Source organism: Eubalaena glacialis, chromosome 2, assembly GCF_028564815.1.
Source record: "Eubalaena glacialis isolate mEubGla1 chromosome 2, mEubGla1.1.hap2.+ XY, whole genome shotgun sequence".
In the NCBI taxonomy this organism is placed as follows: Eukaryota; Metazoa; Chordata; class Mammalia; order Artiodactyla; family Balaenidae; genus Eubalaena; species Eubalaena glacialis.
Window position 1 is genome coordinate 78,168,248 of NC_083717.1, and position 21,733 is coordinate 78,189,980.

At 44.8% G+C, this 21,733-nt stretch overlaps 1 protein-coding gene across 2 annotated transcripts in view; it reads right to left on the reverse strand.

Moving 5' to 3' along the window:
- The window catches only part of CGNL1 (cingulin like 1), a 151,996-nt gene extending 131,344 nt beyond the window's left edge, over positions 1–20,652 (reverse strand). Inside the window, exons 1-2 of one of the 2 annotated variants that reach the window (XM_061180285.1) lie at positions 20,552–20,568; positions 18,229–18,345 (exon numbers count right to left, since the gene is read on the reverse strand). The gene's annotated coding sequence lies outside the window, so the exon portion shown is untranslated. Of the gene's footprint in view, positions 1–18,228; positions 18,346–20,551 lie in introns of both variants that reach the window. The other variant, XM_061180284.1, reaches the window with a different exon arrangement.
- Positions 20,653–21,733: the final 1,081 nt, after the last annotated feature.

The window sequence follows — 21,733 nt, forward strand, 5'->3', positions numbered from 1 at the left end:
GGCTGCTGGAAGGACCAGGCTGTGCTCCTACCTACATGGCTTCCCTTGGTCCCGGCACATTTCCACAGCCTGGTCCCCATCTCCCCAGCAGCTGTGTGAGCCTTACAACATCCTCATAGTATTCACAGATTCTCTCTGCTTAGATCTACCAGGGTTAGTTTCTGTTGCTAAAAATTAAGACTCGTGATGGATGTCCTCAAGGAAGTAGGGAGGGCTCCAGTTCCCCAGAGGTTATCCATTTCAGGATAAGTGGATAACCGGAGATGTGAGAAGGGAGGCAAGGATCAAAGGAAGACCCTCGGGCCAGGCTAGAACCTGCTGCAGGTAGAGACCAGAGGGCACAGGAGGGATCTTCTCTGGTGGAAGACCGCGTTTCCTCTGGTGCCTTTTCATCCTTCCATTCATTCCTCCTCCTTCTCCTGGCCTTGTCTGCCTCCCTTCCTGACAGAAATGCACCTGTTTCTCCTCTTTCTTGCCTCTTACATCCAAGAAATAAAATTCTCTCTTTTGACTAAAAACCAAAACTCAAAAACACCTGACACTCCTAACTCTCAGTCTGTGCCTTGAAAACACAAGGAGATATGCAGAAACTGCCTTTGATACGGGTGGGGGAAACAAAAGTACACATTGGTACACTTACGGCAGACAACAGCAAATTTTAAAGGTACACACCACCTCATCTAGCAATTCTACTTCTAGTAATTAACCCTAAACAGAACAATTATACAAACACTTCTATATACAATATTGTGAATCAACTACAGTTCGATTAAAAAAAAAAAGATGCTAAAAAAAACAGAACTAGGAGCTTGGCTAAATTATGATATATCCATATCATGGAATACAAGGAAATTATTTTTTTAAAAAGATTTATATACACAGCCATGGAAAGTACATCGTTTTTTAAAGTATCAGAATAATGTATAGAGATATACATTAGGAGAATAGCCTCATTTCTATAAAATACCATCTATGTATAAAATTACATAAACATCTAAAAAAAATTCTTAAGAGCAGTTATAATTAGAGGTGATAAAATAGGGTGCTTCCAATTTAAGTCATACATTTCTGTAGTGTTTCAATTTTGATTACAAACAAGTTATTACAATAATAAGAAGGAAAAAAAATAAATAAATGGAAGCTGAAATGGCCTTTGAACATCTAAAACAGTGGTGCTAGGAAGCCCACAGTTTCCCTTTTAAGTAACAGGCAACCCAGCACCAGACACATAACACAATTCAACATCAGTTTCCTTCTTCCTCTCCTTACACACAACCCTACACAGTTGGAAATTTCAATCCTTACCCAAAGCCAAGTAGAAGCAATAGCACAGAAGTGGGAGCTGCTGCAAGCAAACAAGGTATCAGTTACAGAAGATGACAGAAGAACCAAAAAGACCAGTCATGAGAATTAGAAGCACAGCAATTTCCACAGCTATTTAGTGTAGGAACAATTAGACTGATGCACCTAGAGCCTCTGAAGATATCTCCACATGACAAATAAGATTAATAAGAATGAAATGAGAATTTTTATTCAATGTCTAGGTTTTAGTAATTCAGGGAAATGTGTCCCTATCGAAATTTCAAGTAAAAAGCTAAATATTTAGTCTTACCACTTGAAAAACTAAACTGAAAATGAGGAAAATGAACTCATGTGAAATATCTAATTGCCCAAAATGTTCTACAATTAAACTATTATTTTTGTTTAGGTTGTATTTAATGAATAAAGTTTTATGAATTCTGGTTTTTATTTTTTAAAGCCATTAGATTAAATATTCATTATTCTTAAAAGTAATTCCCACACACACCCAAAATTAACTTGAGAACCTTACCCTAGGCCAGCAATCCTCAACAGAAAGATTCCATACCCTCTGCTCTTAAGAGAAAGCCAAGAGATCTCTACTGATTGTCATGAACATATAAATTCAGGATAGCAGCATTGTGTATTTCTTGTGTATTTTTTTTCTATTTTCCCCCTCAAAGGATTTTTATTGGCAACAAAAATGAGTCCTGCATCTTTAGATTAAGCACAGCTTCAAAGAAAGAGGTTCTACTTTTCAAAAAACTAACCAACATTTCAGCCAATAATGCAAATTATTCAAATACAGACTATAATTAGGATTCTGAGATTAGATTCCATGTTGAACAGCAACAAACAGTTGGATTTAATGCATTTGAAGGAAACAGGACAATTGTTATAAATATGGAGCCTATGCACCAAATAAGTATTCTCCATTCAAAGTGTCGTTCTCTGTGTGCTAATGTTCAAGTGAACTAAAACAATAGAGGTTTGTGTACCTTCGAAACTGGGCAAACAACCTGCCAGTTTAATTAACTTCAATTTACATTACGACATGAGTCCAGTATTCCAACATGCTCAGTTACTAGGTGTGAAATAAGACTTATTTTCAAACATGCTATACATTATATGGCTGCCAGGTGGGTAACACTTTCTCACAGCTCAAGTCTATCCTGGAAGCGTACAGCACTTCCCAGCACCACAGGGCCTGGTCCATGGCAGGTGAACAATAAATGCTGGCTTCCTTTCCCCTTTCCTTCTTCCTCCAAATATAATAGGAAAATGGCAATATGACGCACACTAAAAATACCACTAAGGCTATTCCTGGGCCTTCCATTCATTGCTTTCCTATTTCATTACATAGGAAATACCCCCTTTAACAGTATCTTGCTTGCACACAACTCCAATTTTGTGTTTAGCATACATACATATATGTAGTGGAAAAAAGAGGACACACACCCCAAAATTAACAGCTGTATATCTTGATGGTAGAACTGAAAAGAGTTTTTAATTTTCACCTTATACTTTTCTGTATTTTCCAAATGTTTTATAATAAGCATCTGCTGAGTCAAAACCGAGTTTGATACAACACAGTTCCACTACACACTCACCAGAATGACTAAAATGAAGATGACACAAGATACCAAGTGTCGACACTGGAGCCACTGAAACTCACTCACTGCTAGGTGGGAATGCCAGCTGGTACAACCACTTTGGAACACCGTTTCACAGTATCAACCACAGCTCCACATACATGAAGACCCATGTATCTTATCTACTACTCAAGGCCAGAAGTGCAGGCTGTGACCTGGGCATTCAGAAGTCGTTTGTGTAGGACACCAACCACGGCATCGATTCCAAGAAGGAGGAGGAATCGCTAGTTACGCTGCTGCTGAGGTTTCAAAGAAAGGAAACTGGCAGGAGTCACACATCAGGATTAATCACAGACTATTGGAGAGAAAAATGGCTTTAGCTTCTGAAAGTAGTAGCTGCTTTCTGCAGAAGGAGAACGACTATTTTATTCCAGTGGAATAATTCATTTTAAATTGAGGAGTCATTTGGGAACTGAAAGAGCTCATCTTTCTTCCCTAAGGAAAGAGAGGAGACAAGTAACTCTCTGTTAAAAGATTTTCATGTTGACTGGCTAAATTTACTGTCCTTTAATATATTTCAGATTTACAACTAAGATAATTTTTAAAGTATAGGCCTGCTGTGTAAAGTAACTTAAAATGTTGGTCATGAAGCAAGGGACTCAGATTATACAAGACTGTTTTAGTAAAATGAAACACTGTGAACACTGCGAATAGTCTTCAATTTAGAAGATTAACCAAGATTAGGAATCACATCTCACGAATTCTTGCTTCCATTATTTTCTACTTTACTTTCAACTAAGACAGACCACCTGGATCTGAACCTAGCCCCACCACTTACTAGCTGTATCACCTTGGGCAAGTTACTTCATCGCTCTGTGCCTCAGTTTCCTCAATCGTAAAAAGGGATAATAATAGGATTATTACAAGGAGTAAGTGAGTTAGTAGATGTTAAGTGCATAAAACAGTGCCAGGCACTACTGAGTGCTATAAAAGTGTTCCTATCGTTAATTCTTATTATATTTTCAGATGAAGAGGCAGAATTCATCTAAAATTATAAAATTTAACCACAGACTTTGCAGATATAGGAATAGACTGTCTAAATACCAGAGGAAGCTGTATACTAAGATTATGTCAAGTAAACATGAATATTTGTGGTTTGGTAGGTATACACACGCACACACACACAAACCAACCCCCCTCCCTCCTCCCACCTCCCTCTCTCTCTTAAGTAATTTAAATCCCTCTAGAACATAATGTACCAATGATCCCAGGTTCTTCTGATCCCAAAATAATCCCAACAAAGGTGTGAAATATCCTTTCCATTCTGAAATATTCTCTTCTTCCGAATATTTCTAAGGGCCCATTTAAAAAACATACACTGGGCTTCCCTGGTGGCGCAGTGGTTGAGAATCTGCCTGCCAATGCAGGGGACACGGGTTCGAGCCCTGGTCTGGGAAGATCCCACATGCCGCGGAGCAACTGGGCCCGTGAGCCACAATTACTGAGCCTGCGCGTCTGGAGCCTGTGCTCCGCAACAAGAGAGGCCGCGATAGTGAGAGGCCCATGCACTGCGATGAAGAGTGGCCCCCGCTTGCCACAACTAGAGAAAGCCCTCGCACAGAAACGAAGACCCAACACAGCCATAAATAAATAAATAATTTTTTTAAAAAAATGCTTAAAAAACATACACTGAAAAGGCATATTAGCCTTTCGTATTTCAAAAACACGCTGGAAATTTTCCAGGGCACATTTGAACAGCAGAGTGCATGACGTTCAAACCTGGACTCTTTTCAACCTGTAGCAGAGGAGGCCTACTCAAAGTTTACATTTTCCTCCAATTGTGAGCACAGAAAGCTTTTCATTTTGTTCCAAAGGAAATGATCTTACCATAGCTCAACGATATCATCATTGTCTGAAGAGAGTGGGCATCCGGTGGCCATTACAGAAGGACTAAATGCTAAAACCCAAGGGTATAAAAGTTAAAAGCAACTCAGTGGAAACGTCAGTTACAACATTCTTTGATTTAAAGAATCAAACACAGAGAGAACCCTCAAGCAAGGGAATTAGGAAGAATATCAGCACAACGTAATGGCAGTACCCTACTTCCCCTTCCCCCCTCCTCTTCCCCAATAAAAAGGCTTTTCAGTACCCATATGCCTCTGCTTTTCTATGTGGAAGAGAATTGCTCTTGAAAAGATTACCACATATAATTCTTTCACTTCACCAATAGGCACATTCACACTTTTCTACCAACAGTGGCCAATTAAGTCCAAAATCCCTATCTCACTACTATTTTCTGTGGTTTTTCCCTATCATCAGAGTGACATAATTAAGATAGCAATTTTCTAATTGACTAGTCTGGGGTATCAAAAAACCTTATTTTGCTTAAAAAATAACTGCTCATTCTGTACTTCACAGACTTTAGGACACCCAGATACCTCTCCACTGAAGCCACGTCTATAAACACAGCTAACACACGACGGTGGTTCCTATGTTTGCTCTACCCTTAGTTGTAAAACCCTTATTCAGCTTTATTATGCAGAACATGGCCCAGCAGCCTTCAGTATGAGATGGATGATGTGTGGAAAGTTGCATACTCAGGTTGATTCTTAGCAATGAAGTAGATTCTGGGACCTCAAGGAAAAAGTAGGTAATGGCAGCCATAGTTTATTTGCAAAATAAAATTCCCAGCAGGGGCTACTTTCTTGCTGATTTGAGCTGCTTGGTTAGGTTTTCACATTTCATAAGTTGCTCTGGGGCTTGATGGAAACATTCATTCTTCAAATGTGTATTTGACTCTACTATGTGTAAGACACTATGCCAGGTGCTAAGGGAGATTTAAAAAATGACCTTATTTCACTCGTAGACTTTTTTCTTTCCACAACCCTCCCTTCACACCAAACATACAGACAAATGGCACTTCCATTCCCTCACAACCACATTTAGGGCCCTCGTTTCCTCTCCTTAAGCCCCTGTGTATACTAAGAAACCACCTATTGTTTTATTATTATAAAGGTAATACATACAGTGGGGTTTTTTTAATATATATGTAAAATTCAAACAGTCAAGGAGGGCATGAAATGAAAAAGAAAATTTCCCTTCCAACCATGCCACCAATCCCACAGCCCAGAAATAAGCACGTTTCTTAGGACTTCTTAGGATGTACATTTGCAACCAAGAATTGAGATTTTAAAACAAAAATGGGATCTTAGACTATATATTAATTTGCACCTTGCTTTTAAAGAAAAATTCACAAATAGAATTTTTTTATCAGTACTCACAGATTTGCCCAGTTCCATAATGTGCTTATATGTTCATTTATTTAACCAGTCCCCTTGAAAGGCGTTTAGGTTATTTCTAGTGTTACGCTATTATAATGCTGCAATGAACACCTCTGTATGTTTGCCGGCACACTTTTGCAGGTGTATTCATAAGATAAATTCCTAACTGTGGCAGGGCTGAGTTAGAGTATGAACATTTTCAAGTTTTGAAAGATAATGCTAAAAAAAAAGAAGAGGGAGGAAGGAAGAAAATGCTGTGGCCGACAACAGTGGCTACCCATTCACAGCAACTGCCCCTTTCCCTCTGGCCAGCAAAGCTCCAGTTTTGTCCCCTCTCCTCCCAGCGCCCACATGCTTTGGGGAAAGCTGGGCCCCAAGACTGGTCTAAGCAAGCTATGGGAGCCCCATGTCTCCATGCCAGTCATCGGATGAGACGTGGGCATCGGACCCAGTTTTGCCAATGGGGTACAGGAGAAGTTCTGCAGGGGGCTCCTAGCAAAGGTTTTCTCTGCTTTCCTCTTTTCCTGCCTCTGGGCATCACACATCACTGTGTATGAGGATATGATGGTTGAAACAGCTTCAGCCACATTGGGACCACCAAGAGCCAAGCTTGAGGACAAATGTCAAACAGTGAGGCTGACAAAGAGGAAACGTATCTGAGTCTTTCATTAATTAACTCCAAAACTGTGCTAACTTTGGCCTTCTTGTTTACATGAGATCATAAAGATCCCTACTATTTAAACTACTTTTAACTGAGTTTTGTTTACTTGCTGGTGAAAGTATTCCCACTGCCCAGCTGTTCTCCAAAAAGAAGCCCACTGGATTTATAATCCCACCCAGGGCATGTACTAGAGTGTCTGTCCCCTCACAGCCATGGCTTCACCGGGTTTAATCCCCATCTATTCTCAGTGTATTTTTGCTTCATGGCCAGTCTTTTCTTCCTTGGAGAGTCTAGCAGCCCCTTCCCCAAAAAGGACACACTGAAAAAAGGTGACACAAAGGCGGCCAGTATTTCATTCTGCTCCATCGGAAGCATCGTACTGGGCCACAAGTCTCAGCTGGCTCCTTCAGGAAAGAAGACACAGTCACCCTGGGCCGGATATTCTCTAATGCCTTAGAGCCAGTCACAACTCTCTGCTGGGCTGGGGCAGTCACCAGGGTGTGGAAGGACAGTCCTAGACTAGAAACTGGATGACCTAGTTCAGATCTGCTACTTACGAGCTGGTTGGCTGAAGAGAAGTCACCAACCTCCAGAAGTCTGTTTCTTTGAATGTAAAAGGAGGGCTCCTGAAACGAGGGCCCAGGGTCCTTATAAAGATGGGGACAGAGTGCATAAAGGCCCTGGTGATAAAGTGTCACAGACACAGGTGGGAGTTAGGCTGATCCCCGCAGACCTATGCTGAGAGGGGGCCAGGCCAAGGTTAAGCAGATCCCCTGGCCTCCTTGGGACACTTCGGCCCTCTCTGCTCTACCTGTCACTCCCGCCACCACAGTGGGCAGCCTGTCAGGTCAGGACTGCTGACCAGAGGAAGTCCCAGCCCACCACCTCCGCTCCTCCCGCAGATAAGCTGAACTCCCAGGAGCAGCGTCACAGTGAATGAATGTGAGGTGACATTCAGTCGAGAGTCAGTGCGTGCCAGGCTAATCTACAGTGATTACCAAGGCCTAGGCTGGTACCTGGGCAAAACATATATGATTCTTCACCCAGCTGGCCTAGCTTGAGCAAGCTTCCAAAAGGCTGGTTTGGCCCCTACTTTTCTCACCCCTCTCATTCATTCTTGATCATTGTGGTGGATTCAATCACTGTTTTCTGCACTCTACTCCCCTATAATGGGGTTATATGTCCCCCCTTCTTTCCCATGTGACTTTGCAGTGGCTCCCACGAGAATGGCCTGAGTCTACTTCCCCACTGCACTGATGTTGGGTTTGGCCATGTGATTTGTGTTGGTCAACGGTTATAAGCCAAGGCCTTAAGAGGCATCACGCATCCCCGTCTGCCCTCTTAGGCTACCACGATCTGCCACAAGATGAGCACACCATAGGCCCCCGAATAAGCACATGTGGAAGAGCCCTAAAGCCAAACGGAAGCCTGGAATCTAGCCTGGCCCAGCCAAGGCCAGCCTAGGTCAACCAAACCATACCCTGTAGGAAAATAAATGCTTGTGGTTGTAAGGCTCTGAGATCAGGGACTGCTGCGTTATGTAGCAACACTATGTAGCAAAACCTAATACAACCACCGTAAGAGCAAATATAACGGTAAGTTTGCCTGGCACAGAGCAGACATGCAATAATAAAATATTTGTGCTTATTTTAAGGAGATCCTAATTCATTCATCATTCATACACATACAGAGAACGCCTACCCATGAGGCACCACACTAGCCCCACAGGAAGCTGAACGCAATGAAAAATACAAAAGTAATAATTCCTACACGTAACTTTTTAGTCTAGCAAATCCCCAAGCTTCCTAAATTCTACTGGGGGAGAGGGGCGGTGCTGACAAAGCATCTATTCATTTCATTGATTCATTCATTCATTCATTTATTGCCCTGGGTTAAATCACAGAAGGGATGAAATTCAGTATCTGTGCATTTAAGGGTCTGATTCTTATATTTATAAACGGTGAAATCTACTGCCTTCTACAAATGTACTTTTTTTTTTAACATCTTTATTGGAGTATAATTGCTTTACAATGGTGTGTTAGTTTCTGCTTTATAACAAAGTGAATCAGCTATACGTATACATATATCCCCATATCCCCTCCCTCTTGCATCTCCCTCCCACCCTCCCTATCCCACCCCTCTAGGTGGTCACAAAGCACCGAGCTGATCTCCCTGTGCTATGCAGCTGCTTCCCACTAGCTATCTATTTTACATTTGGTAGTGTATATATGTCCATGCCACTCTCACTTTGTCCCAGCTTACCCTTCTCCCTCCCCGTGTCCTCAGGTCCATACAAATGTACTCTTAAAGACAGAAACTAGAAATTATTTTGTAAACTACTTGAATTATTTTTAATGAACCCCTTTGTTCTATTAATCTTCACTTATTCACTCAACATACATTTACTGAGCACCTATGATACTCCAGGCATATGATGGGTAGTTGTGCTAGGAAGCAGCACACACAATTCCTAGCTCCAACTTCTGGCTGCCCAGGTGCACCACTGACCACGAACGAATTATTTAAAATTATAATTGACAGCTCCATGTAGTATCCAAAATTTTTTTAAAAATAAAAATAAAAAACCTCCCTATAGTTTAACTCCAATGTCTTCTTCCAATTTTACTTTTAAAAGAATTCCACTTCACCTGCAAATGTGGCGATTTCACCATCTCTCTTCTCCTTCTATCAAGGACAATACAGAAGATGGGTTTCGACTGCATTCCTTCTTACATTCACTGCCACACACAGAGTTGTGGGAGATTCACACATTTAATAACCTTTGTTTTTTGGGGGTTTTTTTTTGTTTTTTTTTGGCCGCACCATGTGGTGCATGAGTCTTAGTTCCCCGACCAGGGATCGAACCCGCTCCCCCTACACTGGAAGTAGGGACCGCCAGGGAAGTCCCAACACATTTAATAACCTTTGGCATGAAGTCTTTTCAAAGGTCTTTGGGAAATCTAAATAAATTAGATCCACTGGTTTGCCCTTCTTCCCACATTTATTTTCTCCCTCAGAGAACATAATGGGTTCATCAAGCATGATTTCCCCATCTGCATGTCATGTTTTGTTTTTTTAAGGGTCCTGTGATCTCACCCTCTCCCATGGATTGCACAAGGCTGCTGGGCATGGAGGTGAATCAGCTCTGAAAATAAGGACCATTCCTCGATTTTAACTGGGGAGTCACAGAAGTGAAGTGTATAAGACCATACACATGCATACACCTCCCTGTGCAGACACTGTTCCAAGCATTCTATTAAGATTCACTCATATAACATATAACCCCAGAAGCAGGATTCGGACCCTGGAAGTCCAAGGCCAGAGTCCAGGCTCGTAACCGCCAGGCCCTGCAGCCTCTGCAAATCCCAACCTGTGCCAGGGTCCCTGGGTTTCTCCACCCACCTGTCCTGGGCCAGCTTGATGAGGATCCCCAGGAAAGCAGCACAAATGGAAGGCCATCCTAGAGCGTCCTTTATTTCAGGACACAGCTTTTCCCTGGACACTCCTCTGGGATAAATCCTAGCATCTGCCACAAAAGAACCTCTAAGCCCCCTAAAGCTGCCAACATCCTGCTTCCTCTTGGCAGGACCTACTCACCTCTCCAGAATCAAAGCAAAAAGCAGAGCCTCCTCAACTATAAGGGGCCATGGCCCGTAACTCAAGAAAGCTCCAAAGCCTGGCTGAAATCTCAGGCCTCGCCTAAAGGACCCAGCATCTCACAGCCCTGAGCTGCTCTCCTAAACGCTTCAGTCTCTTCTTACTGAAGCCCCTGCCCTGTTACTGATCTCAGAATTGGGAGGATGGAGGTGACACACCATCTCCTTTCAGTCTGGTCTCTCTCTCCAGGAGCTAGTTTTACATCTCTGGGGCTTCAGGCTTCTCTGAATCTTCCATCATTGGTGGCTTAAGCGGGGTGGGGAGAAGAGAGTCCAGATTGTCTGGGTCAATGACACGCTACAAATCTGGCCCAGGCCTCCACCTGGAAATCTAAAGCAAAGGGTATTATTAAAGTCACAGGTTAAGGATCCCTGACTCCACAGCAGCTCATTTAGAAGCCCGCAGTGGCGTTAAATGTAAACACTTCCCAAGAAAGCTTTAAAACAGAGGGAGGTTTTTATTAAACGACTTAATTGAGGGCCACTTCTCATGTGGAAAGCTTTTTACATGGAGGAATAAAATGGCCTAGTGGGTGTTTTCCAGACACTTGTTTTTAAACCTGCCGTGCTGTCCTGGGGAAATGAAGCACAACTCTGGGCCGGTGTGTGTCCCCCTGTTGCTAATTCTTCAGCAGAAATAAAATACCTAATAAGACCTACTCCCCGGCGGCACAGAGAACCCGGCGTGACAATGTCACTCCAATATTCATTTCAAGGGTCATTAGAATCACCAGACAGGAAAAGTGGAAAAACTAAGGCTGACCAAAAAGAACCCAAATAAATGAAGAAAGACATTCTAAAGCTTGAAAACAGGGCACGATGTGGGAGAATAGGCCTGATGAAACTGAGGCTTGGGTTCCTCTACAAAGACACCAGGTAAAAGGAATGAAGTGCTGATACTCACTACAGCGCATGGATGGACCTGGAAAACATGATGCTTAGTGAAAGAAGCCGGACCAAAAGGCCACATGTTGTATGATCCCATTTATATAAGATACCCAGAAAGGCAATTCCACGGAGACAGAAAGTAGACTGGTGGTGCCAGGGCCTGGGGGGGAGGGAGGAATGTGAAATGACTGCTTACTGGCTACAGGGTTTCCCTCTCGGGTGATGAAAAAGCTCTGGAATTAGATAGTGGTGATGGTTGCACAATGCTGGGAATGTACTTCATGCCACTGACCTGTACACTTTAAACTGGCTAAAACGGGCAATTTTACACAGTATGTATTTTACCACCATAAAATAGAAAATGATAACAGGAACTCCGGAAAAATCCTTTTTCAGCTCCTAGCCCAGGAGCAATCCCTTCCTCACATGAATATAAATATACATGTTATAGGCCAAAATAATAAATAGTATTATTTTACTAGTAACTCATTTATTGAGTTAAGCTTCCCATGTGCACTATGCACTTAAGGCCAAGTCACTCCCCCCCCAACCCCGGTCCTCAGGTGGGTGGTGTTGTTATCATTAGCCCCACTTTACAGGTGAGAAAACCAAAGCACAGGGAGGTCCAGGAGCTTGCCCAGGGTCACCCAGCAAATAGGGGAAAAGCCAAAGGATGAACCCAGAGGGAGGAGAGCAGGTAGCTTACACCCAAACTCAGAGCACGGCCACTCTGCCTCCGAATCGTACGCTCTGCTGAAGGAATGTTTTCTGGGCCTAGTTTCCCACTTTGCCCGCAACACGGATATTCCTTGGCTGTTGAGCCCTAATCCTTTTTCAGTGGCATTTCTTGAGTGACCACAGAGTTCTCTGAAAAACACCCTCAAAATCACACCTTAGGAATCAAACTACACCTTCACATGTGTAGAACTACTTCACGTAGACAGAGCGATTTTCATGTGTTCGGATTCACTGTATTTAGTCCCGGGAACAATGTGGTAAGATAGGAGGGTGATGTGATTACCCTTCCTTTCCCGGGGAGAAAAGCCAGCCTCCCAAGGTCAGGCCACACGGTGGGTGCAGGCACCTGGCTTCTACTCCAGGGCCCCACTCTGCTGTCTTCCTGAAGAGCCAGGTTTAACTACTCTGAGACATTAGGGGATGTTTTTTAGCATATAAGTTATTTATATGTAAATCTATATGTATTATTTATATGTAAATAGGTGCACGCAATTACAAATGAAGTTAAGGAGCCCGTTAATGGAGAGGAAAACAGCTCTTCCCACATTTCAGGGGCACCTGTGGGGTAACCCAGAAGCACCAATAAAAGGTTAAATTCCATTCCCTCCACCCCACTTAAGAAAGCAGGGCTCTTTGCCACTGGCCAACAGCTCCCTTTGATAAGAGATGTTAAAAACCACCACCACTGTTAGAGGTGCCACCTTGCCAGGGCTCTCAGCCTCCCAGTATTGACTTTTGGGCTGGATAATTCTTTGTTATGGGGGCCATCCTGTGCATTGTAGGGTATTTAGCAGCATCCCTGGCCTCTATCCACTAGATGCTAGTAGTCACCACCACCCCTGGTCGTGACAACCAAGATGTCTCCAGATACTGCCAAATGTCCCCCACTGGGGCCCCATTTGAGAGCCACTATACTATGTCAAAGAAATGTGGCCCTAACAGCTCTATGAGGTAAGAGCTGCATGCCCCTTTTACAGATGAGGAAACAACCCTGAAATGGACGAGGAACCTGCCAGAACACCACACTCCTTGTGATGGGCAAATGTGGCTTCCAATTCAAGCAGGTGAGACCCCAATGCTCTCACCCCACAGTGGGAAGATGGAACAAGAAGACCAGAGGCGGATCTACCTTCTACCAGCTCACGTACTGAAATGTTAAACAGAGCCTTGCCCTGAGAAGATGGAGGTGGGCTTGAACGCTCCAGGGGTTTGATCCTCAAGTCCAAAGAAAATGCGTTCTGCTGGCAAAAACATTTCCACCAATGCCCGGAAGGCTGAAGGGCCTCCTTGACTCACAAAATAATCTGCAAGCTGGGAGTAGGCATGACCTTTGAATAATAAGTGCTTTAAGCACAAACACCAACAGCAATCACTGACCATGAGAGCCCAAAATACATTTTTTAAAACATGCCTTTATCAAGAATTCCCCCTTATTATTTTGGTGAAACATTCCCCCCCAGTCTCACCCTTCTTAGCGCTCATCTGTCTTTCTGTTTAGAAATCACTGTGGCTGCTAGAGAGACACAGATGAAATACAAGACGTCACGTTTCAAAAAGCTGAATGACTTCTGTCCTTCCTCCCACAAAACTTTATGGAGCATCTATTTTCTGCTACACACGGGGGTGCGAGGTCAGTTGAGAGAGCCCTCCTCTTTACAGGTTTGTTTACAGGTTTTGGGGGGAGGGGGGTTCCTCCGACATGTTAGCAAAGGGCACTGATGGTGTTCTAATTGTTGAGATAAAGGCACATGCAAGCAGTCAACAATTTGTGAAGAAATGAATGAGTGGGTGAATTGAGGGGATGAATGCAGAGCCCACGCACTAACCAGGGCTCCGGGTCCAGAGAAGCACAGCTCAGGGCCAGACAAGTTTGAACCCTGGATCCAACCACTTGGTAGCTGCACAACTTCGACAAGTGACCCAGTTTCTCATGGCCTTCTTTCCCTCACCAGGAAAATGGGTTTATGATAGTACCCATCCCATAGAGCTGCTATGTTGAACACTCTCAGACAGGGCTGGAGGTAAATGCTCCAGAAGCATTTGCTATTATTATGAGAATCACTGATTTGGGCAGGCCTCCCGGGAAGTCTGGTGACTCTTCTGCACCCCACCAAGCTGCCTCACGCCCAGGAAGTTGGACTCAAGGCAGGTATCCAGACCCTTAGCAAGAGGTGGTCATGCCCTGAGCAGACCAGACCTGAAGAACCAGGTAACTACTGGCTCTAATCCTCCCCCCCTTCCCTACTTCCTCTCTCCCTCTAACCTTACACCCCATTCCACCCCACCCCACAAAACAGCTTTCAGGTGGCTCAGGGCAGCACAGATAGTTAGGGCTGAGCTGGCCTGACTACATGTGAAACAAAGGTACTCAAGCCTCAGGCCTGAAACTCACAAGTAGGAAAAATCTTAAATTTGGTAAACTCCAGCCAGCAGTCCCTTTCCAAACTACTCTCTCTTATCTCTCCCTCCATTCTTTCTCTATCAGTTCCTCTCCAACTCTTAAAGCTTTCACTGTAATCACCACTCTCAGTAAACTTTCCAGGTTTTTGATATTTGATTAGGGCAAGGAGAGAGGCTAATCCACTTTTCAGCTGCTGCTGTGCAATTCTAAGTCACTGTTTTTAATAAGGAGGATAAAAATCTTATAAGCAAAAATGGTGGAGAAGCAAATTCTTTTTTTTTTTTTTTTTTTTTTTTTACAAAAAGTTATCTGTAATACAGCTACAACAAAGCTCAAGGATATGGATTAGTTCATAGGATATATTAGAACTTCTTTACGACTTTGGAAACTGGGCCATTTCTTTTTCCTCTGAAATAAAATCAAAAGAGGGCAGCTGTTAACAGCGTCTCAAATTCTGAACTGGAATCACAAAACTCCAGACCTCACCAGGTTCCTCACCTGGAAAATGGGATCAACAACACTGACGTCTCAGGATCCCTGGGAGGAGTCTTAGCCGCAGGGGGTCCTCTTCCCTGAACGGACTCCAATTTGCAAGGGAAAACAGAGTGCCTGTTTCAAATGCAATAAAATACGGGCTAGAAAGCCCGGGGGAGTCAGAAGTAAAACTCAGGAGAATTACTGAAGCCAAAACTAGAAAATCTTGATCATCTTGCCTGAATCCTCTAGCAAACAGATAAGCAAGGGTGAAAGATTATTAATAATAAAGGGGCTGGGCTTCCCTGGTGGCGCAGTGGTTGAGAATCTGCCTACCAATGCAGGGGACATGGGTTCGAGCCCTGGTCTGGGAAGATCCCACATGCCGCGGAGCAACTAGGCCCGTGAGCCACAACTACTGAGCCTGCGCGTCTGGAGCCTGTGCTCCGCAACAAGAGAGGCCGCGATAGTGAGAGGCCCGCACACCGCAATGAAGAGTGGCCCCTGGTTGCCGCAACTAGAGAAAGCCCTCGCGCAGAAACGAAGACCCAACACAGCCAAAAATAAAATATAAAATAAATTAATATAAAAAATAATAATAATAATAATAAAGGGGCTTTATAGACTTAAGAAGACTACAAAGTATGTAACAGCCTGAGCCATTATGTACTCTACCAAAGGCAAGCAGAAAGCCCTGTGACTGGACAGCAGGGGATAAACCCCGCCCTATAAAACAAGAGGCTGAAATATTCCATGTTCATGAAAAATGCCCTGTGCTGTAATCCCAAACACTAACTCCATGATGACCCTCCATCGAGCTGATCCTTCTCAGGGTGAAATATAGAGCTAGAGCCCATTGTAGTAATGGACACACAAGCGGTAACCCTGTTTTCAACTTACCTTTCCTAATCATAGCTCCGCACGCCTCTAAACCCTTCTGACCTGTAATTTTAAGAGCTTGAGGTAATTACAATGCAGCAAAGTTTTGTTTTTGTTGCTAGTACCACATAAATAGGAACTGAACGTGCACGGCTTCGTTTTGCTCCAGAATATTCGACACTGAATTTTGTTTTTAATCTCTTACCCAACGGCCAATTATCTCCAGAAATTCAGAGGTTTGCAGAACTTGAAGAAATGTGGAGACAGTGTCTCTCTAACCTAGGATTTGGGATCCATTCAGAGCCTTTCTAAACAGCCTAATCTATCCTCTCCGTTTAAAAAACCACAAAAATAGGATTTCATAAAATTTCCCTTGGGATGATAAGCCCGCAGTGATCTTCAGTCTAACATTACGCATCGTCCCGTAGAGGAAAACAGTAAATCAATCCAGATCTAAGGGGACTGTGGTGTTAGAAAAACAAGGAACAGAAAACATAATTTCCCAATCAGTTCTGCTTTAGAGGCACAAGGAGCAGTGGAAAGGCCTCAGCTTTGAATTCAGGCAGCCCCGAGAGCTCTGGAACCTCAGCTCTGCCACTTCTCTGGAGCGCCTGAGCCGCCCAGGATCTCTTTGGGCCTCAGTTTCCTCATCTGTAAAATGAGGCCGCTGCCACCTGCCCCTCAGGAACGTACAGGTTTTAAAGCAACGGAGGACAAGTGCCCCGCTCGCTACCTGACACGTGAAAGGTAGACAGCCAACAAATGTAACTACCCTTACAACCCTGGGGTTATTAGTCCTGTGGGTCAGCTGTTTGGAAACCACCTTCCCAAGGAAAAGCAGTGTGAAGTCCAGTTTCCTGTCTGTCCAAGGAAACCTGAGCTAAAGGGACAACAGTATGATAAAGAACAAACATCCACACACTGGCTAGAGCCACAGACAAGAACCGACCCACCTGCTCTCAAAGTACAACGGCTGCTGTTACCCTCCTCCCAGCTCAGTTGCACAGGAGGGGTAGCCTCTACTCACTAAGCCTAGGTTGCCAGTTACTATCATGGCAAAAAGGGATCCAGCCACGTTCTCCGCCAGCTTCCCAACCCCGGTCGTATCCCTCCATGCACTGCTTGCCTAAGTACTTCTTAAGCAAATAGCATCTGCCAGTATCCTAACTCCTCCTTCCTCACTCCTCACTTTCCCTTGGCAGGATCGGAGTACAAACCCCTCTCGTCCATCAGAAAAGTATCTGAAGCCAATTATTTAAAACTTGACGTAGGGACTTAATAAAATAATTTAAACCCAAGAAAAGCTTTTCTTGTGTCTGCTGTGCCAATGAATTGACAAGGTATCTATACACCCAGGGGAGGCGAGCCAGGAGGTACCCAGCTCCCCCCACAGTTCTTCATGCTCATCGTGCGTCTAAGAGTTCCCAACTTACTGTAACCCCCAGTTTACATCTCCACCAGATTTCAAGCTCCATAAGTCAGGACGGTAGCCTGTTTACCACGAAATCGGTGAACGATAACAGAGCTTTGCCAGGAGTGGGGGCTTCATAAGAACTGAATTTGTTATATGACCGAGTAAAGAAACAACAAAAACAAAAATGTGGTATGAATTTAAGATGAAGCACTCTCTCTCCCAGGGATATTGGTTTGGGGGACGGAGGACAGTGCCTGAAGAAGGAAGGAAAGTGGGGTCGGACTGGGGTATTGGACTGAAAACTCCAATAAGCTCCCCCTACGTGAAAGCCCGTCAACCCTGGTGCTCTTTCCATCAAATCCCCCTTTCTTCTCTTCTACTTTCAGGGCTTTCATGGTATAACTTGTTTCTTGATAACAGCAATGTCATGTGACAGAATAAAGTAAGCACTTGGTCATTCATGGAAAATTACCCAATTTTCAATTCCCCTTGAACTTTGTTTTTCTCCTCTGATGCCAACCTTTCAGCCATTTCACTGCACTTTAGTGCCAGGATCAGAGGAGGAAAAGAAAGGAAAAGCACAAAATCAGTCGTGTTTTTTAAAAGGGTCAATGGCACCTCTTAGATAAATGGGTTGCAGGCAGGGGTGGGGACAGAGGGAGTTAAGGAGGCCACTGAATTCTTTAAACCACCCCCATCCCCATCAGTACAAGCAAATTAACTGTCCCTACGTGAAGGGGAAAAAAAAAAGCCAATAGGGCAGTCTGTTCTTAACACAAATCAAAGATCACTCTTCTGAATGCTGCATACCCTTTCTCTAAATAAAGAAGCCCCTCACTAACTCTTTCTTCACTTACTTTCTTCTAATCACTTTAGAATATTAGAGTTACTACTAAAAAGGGAGAAATGCTTAAATAAATCTGTTAGGTCCATATTTACACATACTTTTTCTTGCTTTTTTTCCAGAATGTACCATTATATTCACAGTTTAACCATTGCTGTTCAGGTGCAACTTTTCAGGCACTAGGAGTTCGACAGCATCCTCAAGTCAACATTTTCCCCCTAAATGGAGATAAGATTAGCAAGTTAACGAACCAGTCAATAACATGGCTTCATTTTGTTGGCCTGGTCCAAAAAAAACAAAAAAACTCAACAGTAGGAAGACATTTTCCATATGGTCTTTTTCCCCCAAAGGTTGAGGATTCGGGCCAGGGGCCACCCTGTGAGACCACGCCCTCCACATAACCTCCATTCTCAAGCCAAGACAGTTAAGCCCACTGCCACTGCGGCCCCACTTCCAGCAACTGAGCCCAGGGATAGGAGCAGAGCATGGTAATCGAAGATGGGAAAAAGAGAGAAACCAACTGGGACCAAACTCTACAATTTTGAATTTTTTCAAAATGAATGTTCTTTTGACTCACGTTAGGAGCTAGAAATGAACACAAACTTTCCTCCAACTCTGGAGGGCATTCTCTTAAAAGAATGTCACACCACTACTAATAAAAATGTCATATAGAGGGCCAGCGCCTAAGAAAAAAATGAAATCCACTGGTTTGTGGCCACGTAGCATACAGGTGGGAATCTAATACAAATATCATACTTAGGTACCACAGTAAATTAACCAAGATCCCAGGAGACTGTCACAATAACACACTATAAGAAAACATATGCTCAAATTCAATGTATACATACATTCGATTTTTCCTTAGTCCTATTTCCCTATCATTTTTAAGATCATTAGACAAGTGGCAAAGGTCTCACCTCAGATGTGTCATGCTACTGTAGGCACCACTTCCCTAACTCAGATATTATGCTATCAACAAGAAATATACACTGTGTTAATTACATCTGCTGGGCTTAATCACACAGTGGGAATAAACCCAATCTACACAATGAAGCTTGACACACATATTAACACCGTATCAACTACAAAATAATAAGGATCTTGACAGCTTGCGTTCTTAAAAATTTTTCCCACACATTTATGCAGAATCATAATCTGTGCCAGAGGATCTCCAAAAGCTGATGGGTTCCTAAATTATTTTTCCTCCTTTTAATCTGAAATCCTTTCCAAATAGGACAAGTCAAACTATCACTTAGTTTCCCTGAATAATAACCCTGTAGCATAACCTTGACCCTTGCAAGGACTTCATGACTTTAATCCCTCCACTGTCACCTCCTTGGCAGAAAGTGCACTAGCAATATTTTCTGTGAACAGAGAGGTAGAAGCAGAGGGAACTCCAGAAAAAGGCACCATCTGCAGTTTAAAGTTGGAAAGCACCAGCCCACAGGTTTTTCAAGTGCAAAGGTGGATTACACAAGGCAGAATCGAGAGTAGCTGAGATGATCTCCTCTAGTAGTTCAGAAAGTGGGTGTGGAAAGCGAAAAGCACAACCCAAAGCACATTAGAATCACCTGGCTTTTTAAATTCCATTGCTCAGGCTGCGCCCCAGACCAGCTAAATCAGGATCTCTAGAGGTGGGACCTAGGCATCAGAATTTTTTAAAACTCTCTAGATGTGCAGCCAAGTTTGAGAACCAATACCCAAAAGAAATCCCCAACGTGTTTTGAACAGCGCGTTGTGAGCAGCGTTGGAAAGGCACCGCAGCCTTGGGGTGAAGGGGTATACACAGAGTAAATATACAAAGTTTTTAAAAAAAAATCCTCTGTAACTAACTCCAACATGACAGCCAAGCACCTGTGTAGAGGCCAAACAGTGATGCAACTTGGAAAAGTCCCTTGGAAAGCTAGGATGTGTGCCGTACGTGAGGCGGGGTCTTTCAGGACGACCTGCCTGGACCGGGAAAGCCAGGGAGAGAGGGACGCCCACCCGCCCTTTCTTTTCAAGGGATGGTCGAGACCAGCACGCCCAGAAATAAAGTAAAACAGGGTCGGACAGGGACCGAGGTGCTCGCTTGGGTCCGGGAGGAACCCGGGCTCACTCGCAGCTGTCACTCGAGCCCGAGGGTCGAGGCCGGGGTGCTAAGGCTGCCAGCCCCTCTTCACTACACGGCGGTCCCGGAGCCCCTCCCTCGCCCCGGCCCCGACGCGGGCCCCAGGGAACCCGACCATCTGTCCTGCACGTCTCCCCGCCAGGGCGCGCGAGCGGGAGCCAGGAGCGCACTTTCCAGCCCCGGGACCCGCGCGCCTGGCGGCGGGCGCGGCACGGGGCTCGGACGGCGGGCCCGAGCTCCTCCGGATCCCACCGCCCACGACGACACCTCGGCCTCCCGGTCCGAGTCCCCGCGCCCGCTCCCGGCTCACTTACCGCCGCCGCCGCCTCCAGGGTCCCGCTCTCGCCTCAGCCAGCAGAGCCCGGCCCGAGTGCAAGGACCGCGGCGCCGCCAAGAGGCCGGGCGAGCCCGGGCCCCGCCCCGCCCCGCCCGCCCTCGGGGAGGAGGGGCCGGGGCCGGGGCCGCCCGGGTTTGGGAGCCCGGCGCCCCCCCCCACCCCCCGCCCCGCCCGAGCCGGCTCGTCCCGCCCGCTCCAGCAGCTCGGCGGGCCCTCCCTGCACTCCCGCGTGCCCTCGCGCCGCCCCGGCCCTCGGGACAAGTCTCCCCGCACCCCGACACGGCGCCTACTCGGCTCGGCCGGGACGCGCCCGCCCCTCCGCCAGCACCTGTTCCCCATCCCACCCCATCAGGCCTCACACTCCTCTCCAGCTACGCTTTGTCCTCACCCTTCCCCAGATCGGAATGTCCTCCCACCTCCCCTCCGCCGTCCCCGGTACTTTTCACCTCCGAGCCCCGGCAGTTCCAAATTCCCCGTCTCCTGGGAGCCTTGCCTGTTTCGCACCCACGACTTCCCTTCTGTCCCTTCCCCACGGCCCCTTGGCCCAGTTTTCTCCCTACCCTTACAGGCAACCTTTTTCTCCCCACCTGGTCAGAAACTTTAAGGTATAACTTTTCTCCTACCACAATCGAATCTGCAAGTGTTTACTGAGCACCTACGAAGTCTAGAAATACTGGTGGAGGGGATGCCAATAATAAATGTCCGTCCCTGTTAGGGAGGCAGGGAAGTGAGATGCCTAAGGTCACACAGCTGATGGTAGTAGGGCTGGGATTAGAAGTCAGATTTCTGGTATCTAGTTGAGGCCCGTTCCAGGGGAAACTGCAGAATGCCGCTGACCAGCTGCGGTAGTTTGAGCAAAAAACGTTTTCTTACTTGTGAAAAGGGAGGATACCCACCCCACCAGGTTGTGAAGATTACCTAAGAAAACAGACATGGAATATCACACAACCTGTGCTAATAAGTAAATGTTTGTTGACGTATGGAATGAAATAGACACTTGAAAATTCAATAATTTAAAATAACAATATAGAAAGACTTAAAAAGTAATAGTGAATGCAAGAAAACATTGGCAAATCATATCTGATAAGGGATTAATATCCAAAATATATAAAGAACTCATACAACTTAATAGCAAAAATACAATCTGATTTTAAAGTGG